This window comes from Eptatretus burgeri, chromosome 1 (assembly GCF_056783735.1).
Source record: "Eptatretus burgeri isolate ZD-2024b chromosome 1, Ebu_testis_v1, whole genome shotgun sequence".
NCBI lineage: Eukaryota > Metazoa > Chordata > Myxini > Myxiniformes > Myxinidae > Eptatretus > Eptatretus burgeri.
Genome location: NC_140961.1, coordinates 83214190 through 83240253, shown reverse-complemented (window position 1 = coordinate 83240253; position 26064 = coordinate 83214190). Strand labels below are relative to the sequence as shown.

Below are 26064 nucleotides of genomic sequence, written 5' to 3'. Positions count from 1 at the left end.
TGGTCCAACACGTGGAACATGTCTTTCAATCCGGACAAATCTCACACTCTCATTATGTCTCTTCAAAAGGACCGTTTGGAAAACCCCCCATCCACTTTCTCAACAATCCTCTGGAAGAAGTCTTTTCTTTCAAGCTTCTGGCTCTCAATATCTGCCATGACCTTTCCTGGGAAAGTCACATTTCCAACCTCGCCTCAAAAGCTAGTCACCGACTGGGAATCCTCTGTCGTTCAAAGTCCTTCCTCGGCCCTCTTGAGCTCCTGACCACTTACAAAGCTTTTGTCTGTAGCCTGATGGAGTACTGCTCTCCCCTCTAAGCTGGTGCTCCTGCCTCCCACCTTTCTCGGCTTCACGCTGTCAAAACCAGGGCATTTAGAATCATCGGCATCTCCTGAAATGAAGCTGAGTCTTTGGGCCTCTCACTCAATCACCGCAGGTTAGTCGGTGGTCTTTCTGTCTTCTACCGACTCCTCTCCAGCCTCGCCCCCCCTGCTCTCTCTGTGATTTGTCCCCACCACAATTCCACAGGGCCCTCAAGGTCTGCCAACAACCCCCTTCTGGTAAAACTACCAAAAGCATGAATCACTGCTCACCTTCACTCTTTCATTCCTCTTTTTTCCCACCTTTGGAATAAACTCCCTCACTCTATTCTTTCCCATTCTTCCCTCCAGGCTTTCAAAACAGCTGTTCACCACCACCTCTTATCATCCCCCATCCAAATCCTCGATCTTTTCTACCCCTGATAATCCACCCAAGCCCACTTCCTTCAATTCCCCTGCTTTCCTTCCTGGAAGTCCCTGTAATGTCCATCTTCTCTTCCCCATGTTCCCCGTCCCATCCCCATCCCTTTCCCTTCCACAGTTCACCTAATGTGTCTGTTCCCCACTGTTTTGTCCCTTCCACTCCCGCCCCTCTTGTCTCGTGCCCCCTTGCTGTGAGTTGTGTGTTAGCTCTCATACGAGCCTCGACAAGGTATATAAAATAAAAAAAATTCACACAACCTGGATATAAAATGGTTGAAAAAGATGTCTCACTCCTGGGAAATGCTATATTCACCAATTCGTATGTGTCTGTGCTGTATATAACATGCATTTTGTTAGAATATAACTCCCAAGAAAAAAAACTGTCTGACATAGATATATCCAACCTTCGGGACAAGCTTTAATCCTGATTGGTTCGCCATGAAAGCATGCAAAGCACAATAAATCAACCGATTGTGAATGGATTACGTTCCTTTTTTCTGTATTTTATTATGGTACTTCAATATGGTGGCGTCATACATTTCCACCACCACTAAACGTGCTCCATTGCTCAAACAGCGCAGAAAGAGGATGAGCAATAGCACAGAGAAGGTTTTTTTTAGGACAAACTAGATGACCCGTTAACCCATTGGGTTTCCTTTGTGACAGCGGTTTATATTAAAAAAAATTCAAACGAAAAACATAGCTCCAGTGAACTATACCGCTGATGTTGTTTGCATTGATCAAATAAATAATCCTGAAGAGGACTTGCCTGAATCGGGAATTGATTTTTTAATAATTTTTTCTTTGCCCAATTTGAACGAAACTTGATATTGCACATCACAGGAGAATGCTGAGTAAGGTTGGCCTAAAATTTTTGTGCTATCATTTGCCGTTTTGGCTGGATTTCGGGAACATACATACATATATACATACATACATATATACAAGATGAGAGTTTTAGTAAAACATAGATGCACTGATGCCATCAAGTGGGCCTGTTGCAGAATTGGAGTTGATGTTTGCCAGAGACCTCTCCCCTTTCAAAGCAAGAAAGACACAGTATCCGGCAGCATTTGGATACGACAAGGTATGGTTGGTATAGGGAGTATTGTGTATTCAGCACAAAGGTTTACCTGTTGCATTGGAATATTCTCCTGATGTACACTTGATGCAATCATAACAGCAAAATGGTTCACCTTTTCTGAGAACCTTTCTGGAACCACGTTTGCATGGGTCATTGCAAACTGACTGTGGAGTCTAAAGGGGAATCAGGAAATGTTCAACATATTTACAGTGAAATTAGATTTTATTTATAAAGGTAAAAACGTTTGCATTTGTGCTTTTAGTTTTAAGTAGTTGTGATAAGTCAGATACCTTATTCCCACCATCATTCCAAACAACTCTATTTGTATCAATGTGAAGTTGTTTGTCCTTTGCTGCTGTGGAATCAAACCCTCCCACGAGCTGGAACTGTAATCCACCTGTTCTGTCTGGTTGCCAGTTTATAACCTCATAAATAGCAGGAGGGTCTCCATTCTCATCAAACCTCACCAATTCACCAAGATTGTTTTTGAAGGAAACACTTCGAAGGTAGAACAACAACTGAATGGGATTTACATGGAAACAAAATGATGTGGCAGTAATTAGTCTCCTCGTATGTTTATTTTTCACCGAAAATACAAGAACACAAGTAATTATTTGGATTATAGGGCTGACAGGATGGCCTCGAGGTACGCCCACTCACCTCTCGTCTGTCTTGCCTGGGTTTGAAATCCGACCCAACTATAAACTGTCATCCCGGTGTTTCACAGGGAGGGTGATTCATTACTGTGTATGCTGTCTCTCAGATGGACATGAAACGGGTATCCTGTCTGTTAGCATTTATTGGTGGACGTTGAAGATCTCATGGTGTCCTTCATGAAGAGTAAGCTGTTTATTCCAGGCATCCTGGTGAAATTCCAAATTACTGCCCTAACCAGCAGAGGGCATTGCAACAGTGTCACAGCTGCGCCCTCAGCCAATTCTGCTACTTCACAAACTTATGCTGCATATGAATGACGACGGCGATTTGGGTTATAGATATCAAGAAATAGAGGAAGGTGGTGGACAGAATTATCAAATATACAAAAGATTATAATCAGTAAGTGTTTTGCTTGCATTGAAAAGGACAAACAAATACAGTGATGCCTTGTATTGAACAAATAAATATGTTCAACAAGCCAGTGATTATGCAAAAAAAAAAAACTGTTGTAAAAGTTCTGCAGATTTTGAAAAGTGGACATGATTAACACATTCTCCCTCAGCATTCAGGAAGTGACAAATCTGTCATACAGCCATTTTAAAAACAATAGCAACGATAAAATACATAATCAAACGAGAAGGGCACTCGGGGGAGCACACACCTCAACATGCAATCCTGATCCACGAGAACATATTGGGCCTAATACATTTTTGAAATTTCATGCTGAACAGTACTATATCGTTTTTGACCCCATCTCTCAATGGTGAAGAATCACTTAAAAAAATTAAATAACTATCGAATCCATATCTGGATTTGGATCTTTACCAAAATCGAATAAATTTGTCTTTCCCACTCACCGAACCTGTCCACCAAGTTTCATCCAAATCTGTCCACAACTTTTTGATATAGCATGCTATATATTTGTTTATCCCGATCCTCAATGGTGAATGGTTATCGGATCTTGATACAGACCTTCACCGAAATTGAATCATTTCTTCCTTGTCAAACACCCAATATGTCCCCAAAGATTTGGCCAAATCTGTCCGTAACTTTTTGCTTTTTGAGATATCATGCCAAATATCGTTTTTTCCCTATCTGTCAATATTGAAGAATTACTTTCAACATTCTAGTAGTCAGATCCAGATCTGTAACTTCACCAAAATCTAAACAGTTCATTCTTGTCACACACCCAACATGCCCACCAAATTTCATCTTTATCCGTCTGCAACTTTTTGAGATGTCCTGCACACAATCAATAAAAAAAAGATGTCGTGCAGAGCACAATACTTGCAAAATCCACTCCACTCTCCATAGGTTGCCATGGATACATCAAAATTGTCCAATTCATTGAGATTAAAATTGACAATCTTAAATCAAAGTTCAGGCTAATCAGATAAAAATTGATTATTTTATTTTTCAGATTGAAATGGGGTGATTTTAGAAGTTTGACCTTGATTTGACGTTTGACCTTTTGACATCAAAAATAGTTGGTTTGCAAATTCAGTAATGCACTATGCAATTGCTGTTTAATTTTCAAGTCAATCAGATGAAAAATGACGATTTTAGAAATTTGGCCTATGTTGACCTTTTGGCCTAAGTGGACCTTCAAAATAATTGGTGGTTGAATTCAGTGAAGTTAAATATATATCCTCTTCAAATTTAAAGTCAATCTGATGAAAATTGAGGAATTTAGAAATCTCAGCAAAGTTATTGACCTTTGGCCTATGTTGACCGTTTGGTCGATGTTGACCTGAAAAAAATAATTGCCTTCTTGAGTTCACTGACCTGAAATATAAATCCTTTTCAAATTTCAAGTCAATCGGATGTAAAATTGAGGTTATTTTGAAATCCAAAGTTGTTGAATTTGGCCTATGATGACCTTTTGGTCTATGTCGACCTTAAAAAATAATTGGTTGGTTGAATTCAGTGACGTGAAATATAAATCCTCTTCAAATTTCAAGTCAATCGGATGAAAATTAAGGAATTTTCAAATACCACCGAAGTTATTTACCATTGGCCTATGTTGACCTTTTGACCTTTTGACCTCAAAAAAATAGGCTTCTTCCTTGTGACAAACTCTACCATGTGGTCAAGTTTCCTGAAGATCAGTTTCAAATTGTCACCTGTAGGTGACAGACAGCCAGACTGGCAAACAGACAGACAGACGGAATAACAAAATCGACTTTTTATTTTTCTTTCAAAGAAATACAGAATTTTTTTTTTGTATTTGTTACATTTAAAGAAATGAAACGAAGGGTTTCATGTCTTTGGGAGGGATAGAAGGAGTTTGGAGAGAAAAGTGCAGAAAATAAAAACTAATGGTGATAAGGCAAAAATACAAATAAACACAATCGTTCACATAAACAGGAATACAGGTAGGCCTCAGGGCAACCAGATTTGACAGGACCGACAAAAACTAACTAAAAAGCACAATTTTTGAAACAAAACTGAACTCAGAACATACAGCAAACATGGAGGCAATAAAATAGTCAAAATGCGACAAACAACAACTGGAAACTTATCTTTAAGCTAGTGGGAAAGACCCCTCAAAAGGACCAACCGTTGCTCAAAAACAGGAACCAGAAGAGAGAGAGAACCAACAGTTCCTCCATATGAAACCCCTCCCCTCGTCCATTCTCTCTAAACCCCCACTTTACACCACGCCTTCAAACCCCCCCCCTTCTTTTCCATTCCACATATGAAACCATTCCCCTTTCACGAGAGTACGCACTTCACAATTACCCTAAATAGTTCAAAGCAATGGACTCAAATTATCTGTTAACTCGTACAAAAGATTCTTAATCAGACACTTGCACACCATATAATTAAATAAACCTTTCTTTTCACTGCTGCATAACTCCCATTTAAAACACAATCGAGATAAAGGATCATTTGTGCTGCAGCTGACAACATCGTGCATTGAATGGAAACAACAAACACACCCATCTCGGCAGTTGTAAGAGCAGATCGTTTTGACCTCCATGGTGAGAGGATGTGGCAACCTTTGAATGAAGTCTGTGATTTTTGAGAGCCCAACTGAATGAAGTTGGTGGTAAAAGGCTCACACTCTTCATGTTCAAGAGATTCCGGGTGCATTTTCCACGGAGATCTCGGGAAGCGCTCTCGTAAACGAATCCTCTGATCCATTGTGCGTTTCGATTTGCCGATTCCTTCAATTCCCTGCTCATCTCACCTGCCAGGAGCGATTGACATTCAATACTCCACTTGCCCCATCTGCCAGGAGGTTATGCCTCAGAGTGCTCCGATCCACCACACATCACCTGCCAGGAGTGCTCGCGACTCGTCTCGTCTGCCAGGAGTGCTCACGGCTTGTCTTATCTGCCGGGACATTTGATTTGTTTTCTTCTCGTCCATAAAGCTCTCCGAAACATGAGTCCTTTGGCCAAGCCTGCACTGATGTCTGCTTGTTCAGACCATAAGAACCTCCAACGCGGAGCTTGCACATTGCAAGAGTCTGCATGTGGCATGTGCTGCATGGTTTGGGCTGCGCACATCTGTATGTGGTGCAGGCTGTGTGGGTCGCACGCGGCTCAAGCTTACATGCATTTTTGTAAGGTGAGGCAGGAGCTGTATACTTGTGCTCTCATCTGCACTCGATCTACTTTCATTTTATCTACTCTTCTCCTGATTGATTGATTGATTGATGGTGTGCCATGTATTGTGTATAGACAAGGGTAAGACGAAGTAAGTGGGCTCTGTTAGCATCAAGAATAATTACTGTTCTCTTGTGCCTTTTTATTGTGATTTCTGTCCATCCATTGATAATAATTGCTCATGAGTGCGATTGTAAAATACCTGTCATTGCTTATTGAATAAACCTTGTTGTGCTTGTTGAATAAATGTATTGGTTGAACTGTTAAACGTTGCCGGCCTGCTTGCTTTTGTGCTGTCCTCCATTGGTCCGACATTGTGTGTTTGTTTAGTTAGACAGAAAATGTTTTGCCTCAATGATTGGCTCCATGATTAGCCAATAGCCTTCCACAGTTCGCTCAGCCATACAGGATTAATTTTTGGGTGGCTGTTGAGGGTGTGACCCCAAATTAGGGTTGCCATGCCAACGGTAAGGTAACGCATAACCAATGAGCAAAAACCCTGCTAGGCTCGACAGTTCTAATCGGCGGCCACAGTTTTCTAGCATCCCGTCGGACTGCAGAGTTATCTGTGGCCAGAGGCCTCAGAACCAGAGGTTGGGTAAAGGTCTGAGGAGCTCCATCGTGATAACCCCAGACACTGTATCCATAATAATATAATGGTTCTTGGAAGTATTACGAAGGCGATTTGTGTTCTATTGTTGAAGTAGATAATTCAATTTGTATAAGGGTTTGAAGAGATTTAAAGGCAAATAAACAAGTTAATTCCATATTTTATTCCCATTTCACCATGTCCATAACATCACCCGATCCAACACATTCTACTAGTTTGTTATGCCCGTTGTTTGTGTCCTTTATAACATCCTTAAAACAATGTTTCCTGTTTGGAATGATTGTTACGGTTGTGGGGGAAGATGGAGGAATTCAAGAGGGAATTTAGGATTGAAGAGTTGTTTGGTCTGTGGACGTGTAGCAGACATCTCAATGGAATTAAGTAGGGAAACTGTGAGCTTAAGTGTTCGGTGTTACCACACGGGGGGGGGGGGGGGGGATGGTGTGGTGTTAATTAGATCGGGATCAAGGATAACTTTCCCAGTATGTAATTGCCCCCCTGTGACTTTTCCCTATGCTTTTATAACCAAAACCATGATGACAAACAACCAAACTTGCCAAGCAAGCAGAAGCCCCACCTCCAAGAGTGACAGAGGGCGAAGTCGTGCCCCCGAGTCTGATGATTGATGTGCGTGACTTCAGAAGCTAGCCGAGTGGGTGGACGCCCTGTTTTGCCCGGTTTCATGGGAGCAAGCCACGCCACAGAGGAGGAAACAAAGGTTCAGGGTAATGTCAGTGAGAGATGAGAGATTGGGAAAGCGCATGCACGAGGTCAGTGTGAAGAGGGGTTGAGTGCAGAGTGAGTGGCTCAAGCGGATGAGAGGGAACGCAGTTGGGAGGTGACCTGCAAGAACAGGGCTTTACAGCTGGTTTTCCTTTGACGCATGAAGTAAACGGCATGATTCTCATGTTAGTAGAGGATAAATGGGGTTCTGGGACTTCCATTCAAATGAATGGGGGAAAAGGGAAAAACTTTCTGACTCAAGCCCCAAAAGTCCAAAATAGGAGACTTATTTTCTCCCCACCTATCCCCTTCCCTCCAATACAAGCAAATTGAAACTCATTTTCTCCCCCCCCCTCCCCTCCCATACAATCAAATGTAAAATTGAGACTGATTAAATCACTTCTTCCCTTTCATATTTTCATTCCACTCAAAGAGCGAACCAACGAATATTTGTCCGTGTTCTACTTTAGGGAATAACTTAATTTTCCTATTACATTCATCACCATCCATTGTATTCATAAAGATTACTTTGGAACTTGGTTCTTGCTTTAAGTGTCTTTGTTGAGCAGAAATGAAATGAGAAACTTCTCTTAATGCTCTTATTTGACCACCTCCTGAGCCACATATCATTTTGAGATTGTAGTAAATTGTTTTTCCATTGTTCAATTGATAACCATCAAAGTTTTCAGTCCATTCAAGGATATTAATTTTTTTCTTTACATCCTCCAACTTATTTGTAATTAAATTTATCTGCTTATTTGTTTATCTACTTTTACCCCGGTTATTTCTTCCATAAGACTTATTTGATATTTCTCACATTCTTTATGTTTCTCATTTAAATTCCAAGACTGATTACATCTCCACTCTTTGGTTTGGTTATTGCTTGGTTCTATCATTTATAAATCAGTAAAAAGACGGCGGTAGCCTGTTAAAATTCCCAACCCAATATCTTAACACTTATAATTATAACCATGAGGGAGACTATTGATTCCATTCACTAAAATATATCTTTTATCATCAAAGCTCCTAATGCTTTCTTATTTATCTCTTCTGTATATAATTGATGTGAATAACTTCTTATTGTATTCATTTTTCTGTACTCTTCCTTCTTTAAGGTTAAACAATTGTAATAATGTTTAAAGTTTATTGTTTCCTGAATTATATTTTTCTTTATTCCCTTTAGCTTCTTATCACACCTTTCGATGTTATTATTATCAATATACGTAAAAGCATAAGACTTTGATCTCAATCCTATACATTCACTCATGACCTTCCCACCCAATTCATCTTTAAAATTACCAATAACCTTTTTATTCTTTGATGAAAACAACACATCACCTGACTTATAATAACTTGTATCATATATATCAATATTATCAATCGTATCCTCAAAAACATCACTTGTCTTAATTTTTAATATAAAACTATCTGTATCCATATATAACAATGACACATTATCCTTATGCTTTGATTTAAAATTATTATCGTAATAGTCATACATTAACGACTTTGACAAGTCATTAATTGATGTTCCTCTATAAATAGGTTTATCCATTTCAATACTCTCTTTTTTCAAATGAATAGCACAAAAGTTCTCTGAAAACACCTCCGCTCATTCAAAACTGGGTCTACTAATTAACTTTGAAGCCTGTTTCTAAGATGTAGCAAGTCTTATGTTTTTTTGATTCCTAACATAATCCATAGTCTTTCCAAATACAGCATTATTCATGAATTTATAAAAGTCCTTCTCAAAATCTGTTTTTGCTTCTGTTCTCCTTTTTGCATTGATATCAATATACTTCTTTAACCAATGACTTTGTTTAAATTTCAAAATCTGATGAATTTTCCTCACTCTCAACGCAGCAGATAAATATTGTTTGAAGTTTCTTTGATGCAAAACATAACTTTCTTTATCATTTAATGCAGTAAGCAGTTTTTATGGAGATTTACCTTTTATATTAAATGACTGTTGTTAATCACTTTTCCATTCTTTTCTTAGACTTTCTTTATCAGTGGCATAAGGTAGGTCTTTATGTTTGTGATGAAGTTCTTCTGCATATTTTATATCAACCTCAAAATAATATCCAACTACAGCTTCATCCAATTATTTTTGAGAGGAAACAACAATGTCTTGTAAAACTTTTTCATAATGTTTTTCTTTAACCTATTTAAGTTTTCCATAAGGTAAAGATTGAGACATAGCCCACCCATACAAATTGTTAGCATCATAATACATCAGGCAAGAGTTGTCTTCATTCTTATTATAATCAGGAAGATATTTGTTATTTGCTTTGGCATATCTCTTGGAACATACTTGAGATATTCCTCCTCTTTTAGCCTTTTCTATCATTAAAAGCATATCTAAATCACTGATTAATTCCAAATTCTGTTTTGTCATTTTCAACATAGCACTGCAAGACAAAACCGAGGCCGTGTAATAGTGAGCGGGGTTCAATGCATAATAATTTTTATTATTACGGAATGTTCCAAAAGTTTCAAACACATCAGCCAACAACAATACATCAGCTTTAAAATACAAATCATGATATTCTCCTAGATTCTTTATATTAAACTTCTCCCAAACCTTTTTAGCTTGTATATAATCTCTATCGGAAATATGAGTTTTATTCAACTTGCCATAGAAACTTTCCCTTGGAGGAAGTTGTGTTTCTTTCTTCTTCTTCTTCTTCTTCTTCTTCTTCTTCTTCTTCTTCTTCTTCTTCTTCTTCTTCTTCTTCTTCTTCTTCTTCTTCTTCTTCTTCTTCTTCTTCTTCTTCTTCTTCTTCTTGTTCTTCTTCTTCTTCTTCCTCTTCCTCTTCCTCTTCCTCTTCCTCTTCCTCTTCCTCTTTCTTTTCCTGTTCCTCTTCCTCTTCCTCTTCCTCTTCCTCTTCCTCTTCCTCTTCCTCTTCCTCTTCCTCCTCCTCCTCTTCCTCCTCCTCTTCTTCCTCTTCCTCTTCCTCTTCCTCTTCCTCCTCCTCCTCCTCCTCCTCTTCCTCTTCCTCTTCCTCTTCCTCTTCCTCTTCCTCTTCCTCTTCCTCTTCCTCTTCCTCTTCCTCTTCCTCTTCCTCTTCCTCTTCCTCTTCTTCCTCTTCTTCCTCTTCTTCCTCTTCTTCCTCTTCTTCCTCTTCTTCCTCTTCTTCCTCTTCTTCCTCTTCTTCCTCTTCCTCTTCTTCCTCTTCTTCTTCTTCCTCTTCTTCTTCTTCCTCTTCCTCTTCCTCTTCTTCCTCTTCCTCTTCCTCTTCTTCCTCTTCCTCTTCCTCTTCTTCCTCTTCCTCTTCCTCTTCTTCCTCTTCCTCTTCCTCTTCTTCTTCTTCCTCTTCCTCTTCTTCCTTTTCCTCTTCCTCTTCTTCCTCTTCTTTTTCCTCTTCTTCCTCTTCCTCTTCCTCTTCTTCCTCTTCCTCTTCCTCTTCTTCCTCTTCCTCTTCCTCTTCTTCCTCTTCCTCTTCCTCTTCCTCCTCTTCCTCTTCCTCTTCTTCTTCTTCCTCTTCCTCTTCTTCTTCTTCCTCTTCCTCTTCCTCTTCTTCCTCTTCCTCTTCCTCTTCTTCCTCTTCCTCTTCTTCCTCTTCCTCTTCCTCTTCTTCCTCTTCCTCTTCCTCTTCTTCCTCTTCCTCTTCCTCTTCTTCCTCTTCCTCTTCCTCTTCTTCCTCTTCCTCTTCCTCTTCTTCCTCTTCCTCTTCCTCTTCTTCCTCTTCCTCTTCCTCTTCTTCCTCTTCCTCTTCCTCTTCTTCCTCTTCCTCTTCCTCTTCTTCCTCTTCCTCTTCCTCTTCTTCCTCGCCCTCTCCTTCCTCTTCCTCTTCTTCCTCTTCCTCTCCCTCTTCTTCCTCTTCCTCTTCCTCTTCTTCCTCTTCCTCTTCCTCTTCCTCTTCTTCCTCTTCCTCTTCCTCTTCTTCCTCTTCCTCTTCCTCTTCCTCTTCTTCCTCTTCCTCTTCCTCTTCTTCCTCTTCCTCTTCCTCTTCTTCCTCTTCCTCTTCCTCTTCCTCTTCTTCCTCTTCCTCTTCCTCTTCTTCCTCTTCCTCTTCCTCTTCCTCTTCTTCCACTTCTTCTTCCTCTTCCTCTTCCTCTTCCTCTTTCGGCTTGCTCCCGTTAGGGGTCGCCACAGCGGATCAACCGCCTCCATTTCGCTCTATCCTCCACATCTTCCATTGACACTCCAAACCACCCGCATGTCCGCCCTCACCGCATCCATGAACCTCTTCTTTGGCCTTCCTCTTCTCCTCCTGCCTGGTGGCTCCATCTTCAACATCCTTCTCCCGATATACTCTGTTTCCCTCCTGTGCACATGCCCAAACCATCTCAATCTCCCCTCTCTCACTTTGTCTCCAAACCGTCCTACCTGCGCTGTCCCTCTAATATACTCCTTTCTTGTCCTATCCATCCTCGTCACTCCCAACGAGAATCGCAGCATCTTTAACTCTGCCACCTCCAGCTCCGCTTCCTGTCTTATTGTTAGTGCCACCGCCTCCAAACCATACAAAATAGCTGGTCCCACGACCGTCTTATATACTTTCCCCTTCACTATTGCAGCTACACTTCTGTCACAAATCACTCCTGCAACTCTTCTCCACCCACTCCATCCTGCCTGCACTCTCTTTTTCACTTCTCTCCCACACTCTCCGTTACTTTGGACAGTTGATCCCAAGTATTTAAACCAATCCACCTTCCCCACCTCAACTCCTTGCAACCGCACCATACCACCACCCTCCCTCTCATTTACGCACATGTACTCCGTCTTGCTCCTACTGACTATCATTCCCCTTCTCTCCAGTGCGTACCTCCACCTCTCAAGGCTCGCTTCAGCCTGCTCCCTACTCTCCCAACAGATCATGATGTCATCCGCGAACATCATAGTCCATGGAGACTCCAGTCTGATCTCGTCCGTCAACCTGTCCATCACTATTGCAAACAGGAAAGGGCTCAGAGTCGATCCTTGGTGCAATCCCACTTTAACCTTAAACCGGTCCGTCATTCCTACCGCACACCTCACCGCTGTGACACTGTCCTCATACATATCCTGCACGATCCTCACATACTTCTCCACCACTCCCGACTTCCTCATACAATACCACAGCTCCTCTCTTGGCCCCCTATCATAAGCTTTCTCTAAATCCACAAACACACAATGTAACTCCTTCTGGCCTTCCCGATACTTCTCCATCAATATTCTCAAAGCAAACATCGCTTCAGAGTTGCTCTTTCCTGGCATAAACCCATATTGCTGCTCACAGATCGTCACCTCTCCTCTCAACCGAGCTTCCAAGACTCTTTCCCACAACTTCATGGTGTGGCTTAACAACTTTATCCCTCTGTAATTTCCACAGCTCTGCACATCACCCTTATTCTTGAAAATCGGAACCAGTACACTTAATCTCCACTCCTCCGGCATCCTCTCACTTTCCAAGATTTTATGAAACAATCTGGTTAACAACCCCACTGCCATCTCTCCTAAGCACTTCCATGCCTCCACTGGTATACCATCTGGGCCAACCGCCTTTCCACTTTTCATCTTCTTCATAGCAGTCCTCACTTCATCCTTATTGATCCACCCCACTTCCAGATTCACTATCTCCACCTCTTCCAACCTTCTCTCTCTCATTTTCTTCATTCATCAGCTCCTCAAAGTACTCCATCCACCTTCTCAACACACTCTCCTCGCTCGTCAGCACATTTCCATTTGCGTCCTTTATCACCCTAACCTGCAGCACATCCTTCCCAGCTCGGTCCCTCTGTCTTGCCAATCAGTATAAATCCTTTTCCCCTTCTTTTGTATCCAACTTCTCATACAGCTCGTCATATGCCTTTTCCTTGGCCTTTGTCACCTCACTTTTTGCCTTTCGATGCCACTCCTTGTACTCCTGCCTACTTTCTTCATCTCTCTGACTATCCCACTTCTTTTTCGCCAACCCATTCTTCCTTATACTTTCCTGTACTTCCTCATTCCACCACCAAGTCTCCTTATCTTCCTTCCTCTGTCCAGATGTCACAGCAAGTACCTTCCTAGCTATCTCCCTCACAACTTCTGCTGTCGTTGCCCAATCACCCCACCCATCTATACCACCATCCAATGCCTGTCTCACCTCCTCCCTAAATTTCACGCAACAGTCTTCCTCCTTCAGCTTCCACCATCTGGTCCTTGGTTCAGCCCTCACTCTCTTCCTCAACCTCACCTCTAAAGTCATCCTGCAGACCACCAATCGATGCTGTCGAGCTACACTCTCCCCTGCCACCACCTTACAGTCACTAATCACTTTCAGGTTACATCTCCTGCTTAAGATGTAATCCACCTGTGTGCACTTTCCTCCACTCTTGTATGTCACCCTGTGTTCTTCCTTCTTCTTGAAATACATATTTACCACTGTCATTTCCATTCTTTTTGCAAACTCTACCACCATTTGCCCTTCCACATTTCTCTTGTTGAGACCCTACCTACCCATCACCTCCTCATCCTCTTTATTCCCTTCCCCAACATGCCCATTGAAATCTGCTCCAATCACCACTCTTTCATCCTTGGATACACTCTCCACCACTTCATCTAACTCACTCCAGAAATCTTCTTTATACTCCATCTCACACCCCATATGTGGGTCATATGCACTGATGACATTCATCATCACCCCTTCAATTTCCAACTTCACACTCATCACTCGGTCAGACACTCTCCTCACCTCCAATTCCCTCTTGACATAATCTTCCTTCAGGATTACCCCGACACCATTTCTCCTCCCATCCACACCATGGTAGAACAGTTTGAAACCACCTTCGATGCTCCTATCCTTCCACCCCATCCACTTGGTCTCTTTTACACACAGTATGTCCACCTTTCTTCTCTCCATCATATCAGCCAACTCTCGCCCTTTGCCAGTCATCGTCCCAACATTCATAGTTCCAACTCTCACCTCCACACTTCTTCCCTTCCCCCTCTCCCACTGTCTCCGGATTCGCCTTCCCCGTCTCCTTCTCCTCCTTCGCCCAGCAGTAGCACAATTTCCACTGGTACCCTGCTGATCACCGGTACCGGTGGCGGTCATTGGTAACCCGGGCCTCGACCGATGCGGTATGGAAATTCGTTTTGTTGTCCGCATAATGATTTGGCATAGGTTTTTACGCCGGATGCCCTTCCTGACGCAACCCTGGTCGCCTCTTACGACACACAGGGATATGGTACACCTATTCTAACCAGGGCATACATCGGGCCCAGTACAACTGGTACTCATTTCGCCGACCTCGGAAGGATGGCAGGCTGAGTCAACCTGCTGGTGTTTTCGACTTGGTATATATATATATATATATATATATATATATATATATATATATATATATATATATATATATATATATATATATATATATATATATATATATGTATATATATATATATATATATATATATATATATATATATATATATATGTATATATTTATATATATATATATATATATATATATATATATATATATATATATATATATATATATATATATATATATATATATATATATATATATATATATATACATAATGAATTTCTTTAAACTTCTCAAATGAATCCATGTAGTCATACGGATATATTCCTTTTTGTTGTAAGAGATCAATCTCTTCTTAATTTGAGAAATGTGATTTAAAATTCTGTAAGTTTTTAATATTTGATGCTAAGTTATATGATGGAGTTTCCATAAACTTGTATGTGTCCAGAAATCTGATATGGGTTATGGGGGATGTATGAATTGTTTTTGTGAATAAGATGTATTTTTGATCTGTGTTCGGAATGGCAGAAAAATCTCCAGATGTCTTTGAAAGTTCATTTTAAAATAGATGTGTGTCATCATGAGCGTTGTTGTTTAGAAAGAAAGGAATAAAGTTTGGGGGCTTGTAATTAAGATTACAATGGGAATGAGCTGGACCTCTATATTTTGTAGTAAGATGACAATGATCCCTAACTTTGACCTCTCCCTCAATTTTCTCCTCACAAATATGACAGATACTGTTCTTTCTAAATTCCCTTTTCTCTCGCTTTGTTAATGACATTGGATTATAGGTTTTAACCATTATTTCTCTTCATCTTATAGTCTTTTTCCAATCGTCTTACCAAAACCTCTGAGGCACCTTCTCCTCCATAAAGTTGGAGCTTGTTCTATTCATCATGAACAGATGATTTGATATCATAACAGAAACCACAAGGAGTATGTTTTTGATTTTTTTGTGTATGATTTATTTGGATTTGGAGAAACAGTATCTATCTTTTCAAGGATACTTTCAAAATCAGCATATGTCACAAACGGATGTTCTATAGATTTGTTTAAATCTTTCAATGATATGTTTGAACCTGCTTTTGGTAAATTGATTAAGGTTGAATTATGATTACTGCAATATTTTGAATGTTGATTTAATCGTTATTTTGTGTGAATGCATTGAGACATCTCTTACAAGGATATGTTTTACATTTTTTCTTGTATAGTTGCGATTTGGTTAATATTGATAAATTTTTGATGAAAGCATAATGTGATTTTTCCTTTGAATGAAGTAGAGAAGGTCAATATGTGTTTCATCATTTTTATAGTTGTTTGAAATTTTTAATATCAGAACTTTGTATCCGTTAATCCATATACATTAACAGATAGATTATTCATTTTCTCAAATTTAGGAATATCTCTCAATGACATTGGAAACTTTAGATCTTTAACCTTTAAAGTATTCTCGTATTTCTTATAATGTTCAACCCTTTCAGGTTTCCATTGTGGAGGATGTATGTGAGCAAGAACAAACCATAAAAAACATTCATTTTCTTTTTTTTGAAGATTAACAACAGCTTTCTTAAGTTTTATCTCTTTTGGTGAATCAATATAAGATGAAGCTTGAAGAAGATCTGATTTTAAGATATGGATATTTAAAAAGATTATTTTTGAAATAGCAAATCCACTACCTACTACATTGTTTTCAACATCTTGTTCTTGTCTCTGGAGTTCATTGTAATCATCACATCTTACAAAATCTTGAAATTATGAGATACATTGAGGGTTTGTCCTCATATAGGGAGTAGTTTCATCGCTTTCTCTTACCATATTCAATTTCACTCCCGTATAAAACTTTAAAGTTTTCATTTCACTTCATGTGTTTTTAATTATAGTTTCAAGACTTTGTTTAACCATATCAACAGCTTCCATGATTCAAGATGGTCCAGGGTCTTGAAAGCGAAACAATCTTATTTTTAAATGCCCCATCCGTGTTTTCAATGGAGAATTTGGTGGCTCCTTCCTTTTCTTCATTGTTCTTGTGTTTGCGTGATTGAAGGTGTTTATAATTTTTTTTCAAGAATATAATTATCACATCTATCACAATGTTTTGTTTCTTGGTCAAGTGGAGATATTTGTCTGAAAAGATTGAATGTGTGTTTGTTGGTTTGAAGGTTTTTTTTATTACATTTATATTCATAATTACAAACATCGCAGTACGTTGTATTCACCATATTTATACAACCAAACTTTGCTTAAAATAAAATTTTATTGATGAAAATTTTGTTTTATTTATTGGTGAATCTGTGCTTAAAACCATTTTATCCTCCAACTTTTTTCACTTGATAAATACAATTTAACAAGACACAAAAGACAAGTTTCAATCAATCTCTTCATTTGTAAAAGATACTAAGAAATATGTCGAGAATGTAATATTGAACAAAGATAAATATAACAAATATTGGATAAAAACAATTATGATGAATAATATGAGTTCTTCAATTTTCTTCAGTGGAAGTGCTTTTAGTATATCTGGAAGAACATCAATTAAAGTAGCTTGAACAAAAGTTTCTCCTCTCCTTCTGGCAATTTATTCAAAACTAGAAAAAGTATCAAAAAATAAAAACCTTATGGATGAAGCTTTAGAAAGAAAAGATAAGACCATCTGTAATATGCAAGGATAAATTTGTATTTTTTTCAATAACTCTAAAGATGTAAATCCTGATGAAATAAAGTATGTTAATATATCAGGTGAAATGACATTTCGTTCAATAGTAGTTAAGGATCATTTTAAAATTACCTTTTATATAAAAAGGTAGTAGTTGAATCTGTTAATGAAAAAAGTATATAGATATAGTTGGTAATTTTTTTCTGTGAATTAAATATGAGGCATTATTCAACTGAAGATTTTGAAGATTATGAGAGTGATGATGGTATCTCTGTTGGAACAGAAGAGAGTTATGATACCGAGAATTTGTGTTCAAATGATAGTTATGAAAGTAGTTTAATAGATGATTGTGAAAGCACCAATGAAAGTACCGAAGATGAGACTGAAGATGAATTTTATTTGAAGTAAAGTTTTACTTTATAAATATGAATAGTTCATTAGAATTTTGAGCCTCTTTAATTTCCTGATTCTCCACATGTCAAATTTGAGAATTGTCCTGCGTGTGAAAGACGGGGATTAAACACAGAGTCAAAAGCCTATAAAGAATGTAAGTTCCGTGATTATCTTCTAATTACCGAAAATAAAAAATATAAAAAGGAAAATAATTCTTTTAGATTTACACCAAAAATGAATTACTTTACAAGATTGATTAGAGAAATTAATGTAAAGTATGAGAGTGAAAACACACCATTCCTTACAATGTAAGAAACTGAACGTATTCGAGAAATGTTCAAAGGATTGTTTTTATATATGATTCACGATTGCAATTTTCAGGGAAATATCAACACAAGATATTGTATAAATAAAATAATGGATTATCTTGAAATTAAACCCGAACTTCGGATAAAATATAGAGTTTATAAAAAAGCCAATAATAAATTAAATAACCTGTTTACCAAATATATAAATGAATGATTTTTTTAACCTATTTGGGACAATAAGATAATATTTAACAACCATAAAAATCTTACAAATTCATGAAGATGTCTCATCGTTGGTTCAAGTGGATGTGGAAAAACATGCTAACTTTTAAAGATGCTCCTGACTCCCAACTTTTTAGATTATGATAATTTAATAATTTTCACAAAGTCAACTTTTCAACCTGAGTATCAACTACTCTCACAACGTTTTAATGCTGGTCTTCAAAAAGAAGATATAATCGGTTAATTTAAACTTCAAAACAAACTAAATTATTACATCATTGAAGACATAATACAACTATTTTGTGATACACAGAGATATATAAAGAAATCAAAGCCAATAACTTGTATTCTTCATGATAATACGAATGACATACCTTCTCCCCATGACTTGGATAAATCAAAAAAGAACCTCGTTATCTTTGATGATTGTGTTAATGAGAGAAATCAAACGGTAATGGATAGCTACAACACAAGAGGGAGACATTCTTCTCATAATTGTATTTATCTGAGTCAATCATACTTTCAACTTCCTTGTCGCTCAATAAGAAACAATGCTAATACTTTTATTTTATTCAAGTTAAATTCAACCGATATAAACAATTTTTGGAGAGACAATTGTTCTACATTATGTATTAAAAAGGAATTTGGGGATTATATGAAGCACACAACTGAAAAATATTAACATATTGTTGTGAAACAAGATGAGACATTCAAAGATATACTTTTTTATTGTATAAACAATTACATATATAAATGCCAACTATTATTATAAATCTTGTGGGTAAATTGCTTCTGGAAAAAACTTTCATAAATCAAGATTCTTGTATTGTACAAATTAGAATATTTTAAATTTGATTAAAAAGCAACATGTAGTTCGTATTGTATCAACAACAACGAGAGTAAAAAGACCTGGAGAAGTAGAAGGTGATGATTATTACGATATTACAGTAGAGGAACTGTAATAGATTGAGGAATGATGGCCAAATATTTGAGGAGGTTTATCTTGGTACAACAAAATATTCACATTGTAAGAGTGAGTTAATGAAACTAAAATATGGTGGTCTTGGAATATTAGAAAGTAATCCAGAAGGAATGAGACAAATTATTAAACAACAGAGTGGTAATGGGGTTAAGATTTTATCATTTGGTTTGATGTTGATGAAGAAAATCAATGCAAACATATGAAAAGCAGAGATACAAGTATTAGTGAAGAAGAAATTACAACTCGTATTAATGTTAAAAAAGAATTTGATGAAATATTTAAAGAAAAGGATTTATTTGGACACATCTACTTTAATGATGACGAAAAGGAAAATTTCCCTGTTGACCTTTATAATTCAGTGAATGATATTTTCCAATAAATAAATGGATGCGAAAGAAAGAGCAAGAAGATTTAAGGAGCATCAAGAGTTGCTTTCAAAGTTGTAAAGCAAGAGGAATACATAAAGAAGAAATGCAGACAGAAACTAATATGTGAAGAAGCATTTGAAAGAAAATGAGAATTTTTTTTTTAACCACGTTCAAAAACTTCCCATGAAAAAAATTATAGATGCTTCCACAGTTCCCACAATAGAGTATACTCCGAGAAAACTTCAAATGTTCAAAGATTTCAGTCAAATGACAGAGGAAGAATTAGAGCATATAGGAGAATTAGAATATGAGGAGGAAGGATTATTTCAACAACTGAAAGAGATCAATCACCTCCCTGATTATGTTGTGAATGCTCTCCAAAACAATGAATATTCAACAGATTCAAAAACCATAGCAGGTCTCATTGCAACAGAACAACAAGCAATAATCCATCTTGCTCAAGAAAAGGTATTGATATTTGATGATGAATTAAGATGAGATGATGAATTATTTGATGATGAGTTCTGCTCAACCATCTGCTAAATCAACCCCCAGATTAATGTTTATTCGCACAAAAGATGGAAGACAAGGTTCAACTGTGAAGGGTGAATCAAAGTATTTTGATAAATCATTGGGTATGAAAAATAATGATGATGGAGTATATATTGATCTGCTGAGCTCTCTTAATTATAGGGTTAGTCTATCTGGTAAAAGTAGGAAGAATGAGAAGGAGAAACACATTATTTCAGGCTTTAAGTACGCTTGGTTCAGGTGTTAGTTTTCTTCCAAATGACCCATCACAATTAGTTAATGGACTGTTATTTCTGTTAGGTAGTAAGAAGGCTGGAAATAATTGTTTTAATGAAGCATCAGCCATTTTAGATCAGTTGATGAACATGAAAATAATTAAAAATGTCAATACAAAGACATTTTATCCCATATTAAATAAGATGAGAAGCACAATCCGTTTTAATTTCACAACAAGCGACCACACATCTTCATTCCCATACCCACTCCAACTTGACGCAACAAAAGAATATGAGGCATTTTTATTGTCCATGGAAACTTATAATACCTTGTTTAATATCACCGAGAAAAATGACAAGTTTAGTTATAATCCAGGAAGTGGATACAAAACGATAACAGTTTCACCCGGAGCATATGAGATTTCTCAAATGTCTTCCGAAATTGCTCGTCTCATGAAAGAACAGGGTGATGAACCAAAAATATTGTTATAGTTATGTGCATGGCTCACAAAGTGTGTATGTTTGTGGGAAATTCCACATAAAACTATTATGAGGAACTTAGACAAACCATCAATGGTCAGCAATGAAAGTGGACATCTTGGGGAATCTGTAGAAACTGGCAATATCAGACTCTCCATTTCCCTGTCTTTATTAAAGATGAATTAAAGCAACAGAATATGGGCATTGTAACCTTAGAAATGTTACAGTTTGATTGGTAAAATATTTATTTTACTGTACGTTTCTTATGTGACAGTTATTTTGAGTGTGGTGACTCAGAATGTGAACTTTGGTGTCTGTTATGTTTTGATGATGTTCTGTCTCCATATTCGGATTTTCTGGCATCTACCCTATCTGATAAAATAATGGATTCGTATATAACGCTTCGTGTCCACTGCATCGAGGAAAATAAGGAGTCCAGTGTTGATAATGTTTCTTATGATTTTTATTCCATATCTCCCTTAATTTCATGGAAATATGACAGTCTAACGGCAGAAAAATATAGATCAAAATTGTGATCAGAAAAATAAAATTCGGATCGCAAGTAATCCCGACTTGATTCTCTTGTCAGTCCCGTGATGTACGAATCTTCATCTCTCGTCCAACGCAAATAATGCCAGCATTAGAAAACCTTGCCCTCTTGCAAACTTCCCCAATTGATGGATATAATAGGCACTTGCAAGCGTGTCAGCAGATTTCCATTCGCCGTCGAGCGCAGCGTTTGTATTTGTGTCCTTGGCTTTGCGAGAGACGTAATTTACGAATCCAGCATGAGGACTCTGAGCTGAACGAGGTGACTCGCATTTGTCTGATAATTCTTCATTTTAACAAACGCTATAATTTTTTTGGTACTTCATGAGTATCTGAGAGGTAAGAATTATGTTTTTCTTTTCATATTTAAAGTGATTATTTTCAAAAGTTAGAAAGAAATAGATTAGATTTTAACGTTATTTTTCGCTTACAAGTGTGGCTTTCTTTGCTACTGGACTCGTCTGTGTTTTCTTCATAATTTATAACATCGGACTCTCTCAAAATGTGTTGTTTTTTTCTTTTTCCTGTCATATTGAGCCTGTTTAAAAAGGCAGAGTGAAAATTATGTTTCTTTTCCCAAAATATAATATTTACGTTGTTTTTTCATCTGATTCCGTGCATAACGCTGATGCCAAGCTCGAAATTCGAACGTGTATTTACAGTGTTGTATATATTCAGTGGTACCTTTAAAACCGGATGTGCTGCACGTCTAAAAATTTAGATTTAACGATTTGAATGCATGCAGATTAACATAATGGGTTGCATTTCATGTTTCCCTAAACTTTCTTTTGCCATTTGTATTACAGTATGTGTACCCACTTTGTGAGCCATGCACATATTCAAAAACATACTTCAAAATCAACGATTAAACTTAAAAATAACTACAACGTTGATTTCACAATTGATAATTCATTTAGAGAGTAATTGGATTTCTCCTCAAAAAAGATTGAAACTAATGGGACGTTTTACAGTGATAATGTCACTCAAATATCCTTGGGAATAAATTCGGTATTAATTCACTGTGATTTAATTGATGGCACTTATAATAATGGAATAAGAACAAATACAATATGTTCATTCAACGCATACTCAACCCCAATTGGTTAGAAATTCAATATGGAACCCAAAATCAGGTTTATCTTTCTGTGTCAGGAAAAACCATATACAGAGTAAATTTTAGGATAACCGACCAAGATAATCACATGATTTATTTTAATGGAGAAATTATATCCATCAGAATTCACCTACGTGAAGTTTTCCAATAAATAAATACGATGGTTATTGTGAGGAAACACAAGTTGGGAAAATATAAAATAATTACAGGGGATGGGATGTTCCTTTCCCCATACTACAAGGGTGAAAGTATGTATCTTGGTAGAGGATATTATAAACCTAAGAGACAAAGGGGTGTCGGACATCAATTTAGAAAAAAGGAGATGGGATAATTGATTCTCCAATGGGTATAGGTTCAACTATTCTTAAGCATAAAGATTTAATTGCTTCAACTGCTTCTGCTGTGGGAAATATAGCAGGTGCTATAAAGAGTATAAAAGATGCCCAAAAGGAATCTCGTACATTAAATGCAATAAAAGAAATTAAGAAAGGCAAAACTCAGTTGTCTCCCCAATAATGACAAAAAATAATTCAAACACTTGGGGCAGGGTTTCAAAAGTTATAACATCTTTTTTCCCAAATAAATACAAGTATGGAAGCAATTGATAGTATCTATGATTTGGATGATACCATTGTCATCTCAAACTCTTCTAAAAAAGAAGACTACTTCAAGGTAAATGCAATAACTGGATCAGACTGGTATGCAAATGGAACAAAAAGTTTTGAAATCAATAATCAACAAACTAATTTGAATCTCGCCAAAAGTTTCTTGTTGTGTAAATTTACATTCACGCAAGCTGCGACTAACACAAACTAACACAAACTCGTAAATGATTTCTTCTGGAAAATGTTTGATAGTGTTCGTTTGTACATTGGAACACAAGAAGTTGAAGCAGTTGATTATGTCTCTGCAACATCTGAAATGATGAAATTTACACTGCATTAATTTAGTGATTGAATGGGAAAGGGGGCTGTCGAAGGTTTTATTCCTGATATGTCAACGGGAACAAACACAGACCCTGGATATAGTCAAAGGAAAGGAATGTATAATGTTGATACAAAAGCAGGTAATAGTTTTACTGTGGCGGTTCCTCTTATAGGTATATTTGAATTTTGTGATCATGATCAAGTTCTTAATGGTCTTAAAATTAGATTTCAACTGTGAAGGAATGAAAATGGATTGCTTTTTGGTTTGGCTAATGCTTTTGATGCTCAGAATAAATTTATACTTGAAGAAATTAGTTGGTATATTAGTGAATATATTCCTAATCTTAAAACAGAAGAGATGTTGAATAGAAGACTTAACTCAAAGAAGCCACTCAATGTATCCTTCCTTAAAATAAGATGCCAACACGTTAAACTGAACCAAACCACTTACAAGTGGAATTTGGGTATTCTGGAAGGAAAGCCACGATATCTGTGGCTCATTTAAAAAAAAAAAAACAGATGGTGGTACTGTTACTGATAAGAATAATGCATTGAGTGATAATGCTAAGGTGAAACAACTTCGTGTTTCTCTAGATGGAACATTTTATCCATAAAATAGATTGGAAATTAATTGGGGAAAAAATGATGATGCTGAAGCATACAACTCTTTCCAAAAGGTGTGTGAAAGCAATGGAAATAACGAACCCATTTTGGATATGACAGCAGTTAAAAGTCTGTATACAATCTATGCGATTGACCTGAGTGCTCAAAAGGAAACTATAAAGTCTAATCGAGTGGATACTTCCCTATACATTGAAAGAGGAGAGTGAAGAAGTTGATACATTTTGTTTGCATTTGAAAGAAACAGAATTACAGATTAATACAGATAATGGTGTTATGATTAGTCTCATAATTTTTTTGATAAATAAATGAGTAGTAAAGTGCCAACTGGGGTATATGTTAATCAAATCAATCTTCATAAACTATCATCTTGTATTAAAAATCAAAAGCCTTGTATGATAAACGTTAATACAATTCAGAGAAAAGGAGCAGTAATAATTGATGTTTTGCTCTCAAGAGAACAGGTGAAAAACTTGAACGAGACTGGCTCACTTAAAATTAAAATGTCAAAAACAATGTTGAAGAAATATTAAATAAGAGAGATGAGTGGAGGATTTCTCCCATTTCTAATTCCTTTATTTGATGGTTTAAATGCGGCTGGAGCATTGACGGGCGGTATTTCAGCAGAGGTGAAAACTGCCAACGAAAGGAATGCTCAACTCCGGGCTCAAAATGAATTGGAAAGACATAACAAAGAGTTGGAGAAACAAATTAGTGGAAGTGGTGTAATTGTAGATTTTGCTGAAAAACTTGAAAGTCTGCCTGTTAAAGCGAGATTGTTAGTTGGCGATATGCTTTTTTCTATCGCACAAGCAGGTGTAACATTAACTAAAAGGGGTAATGGATTATATCTTTCAAAATAAATAAATGAGCATTGATGAGTGGTTTAAATAATTTGGAAAGAATACAACATCAAATTTAGAACTTATCAAATATTGTAAGAAATTAAAAATTCATAATATGGTTATTTGTATGAGAGATGAATTAACAAACTTGTCTAAACATACAAAGAATATTGTTATGAACTTAGAAGATAATAATGGGAAAGGTTCTCATTGGGTTTGTATTTTTAAGATTCAAGACATATAATTTTGATACTTTTGGTCTTCCACCACCTGTTTAAGTAATAAAATTCATACAGAATGGTGTTTATCAAACATTTCATGTCCAATAATTAAATTCCAAGTGTTGTGGTCAATTATGTCTGTATCTGTTATTTCTACTCAACAAAAATAAATTTTTTAATGACATTATTTTCAATCTAATATAAATTACTTATGTTGGTAAAGATGGTTCTATCTTTGGTGTTTCCCAAGAAATGGATATTGATTTATCAAATTATTACACAAAGGCACAGACTGAATGAGAGAAATGTAGTATTGCAAAAAATATTAATGTGAAAAATGCTTTAAAATTATTAAATTATCAAAGCCCGACTAATGCGAATGACTTGGTGAGATTAAGTGATTTATCACAATATCTTCTTCTTCTTTCGGCTGCTCCCGTTCGGGGTCGCCACAGCGGATCATCCTTACGATCTGCATAGTGATTTGGCACATGTGATATATATATATATATATATATATATATATATATATATATATATATATATATATATATATATATATCCTTAAATAAAATGGCACATTTTGATAAAGGAGTAGAATTTACAACCACAACACCTGGTTCAACAAACCATACACCTTTTCTTATTAAATTCAATTATCTGCTTAGTATTGCATTTTATAAATAAGGAAGAATAGTTAATACGAGAATAGAGAAATGGAAGTATTGTTACGAATTTGGAAGCTTACTGCTCACAATAGCCAGGTCCTCTTGATCAGTTATATTGGTAAGTATGTGTTTCTAGGTAGGATCCCGTCCTATGTTTAATGGGTACGTGCGCTGCGCAGTTATTTCATATTTTGGATTTTTACATCACCAACAACAACGACAACAACAACACTCTGCTCGCGGCATTGTCCACGCTTTTTGGGCGCCGGCATGCAGGCGTGTGCGGAATTCCATG

General features: G+C 37.0%; 1 long non-coding RNA gene across 7 annotated transcripts in view; it reads left to right on the top strand.

Annotated features, from left to right (window-relative positions):
• The window catches only part of LOC147034861 (uncharacterized), a 208592-nt gene that overhangs the window by 30341 nt on the left and 152187 nt on the right, over positions 1 to 26064 (top strand). For 3 of the 7 annotated variants that reach the window (XR_015060582.1, XR_015060581.1, XR_015060583.1), the window contains 2 exons: positions 1748 to 1830; positions 2591 to 5825. The exons of 1 other annotated variant lie outside the window; for it this stretch is intronic. This is a non-coding gene — a long non-coding RNA (uncharacterized LOC147034861). Of the gene's footprint in view, positions 1 to 1747; positions 1831 to 2590; positions 6359 to 26064 lie in introns of those variants that run through there. 3 more of the 7 variants (XR_015060578.1, XR_015060586.1, XR_015060580.1) reach the window with 3 other exon arrangements.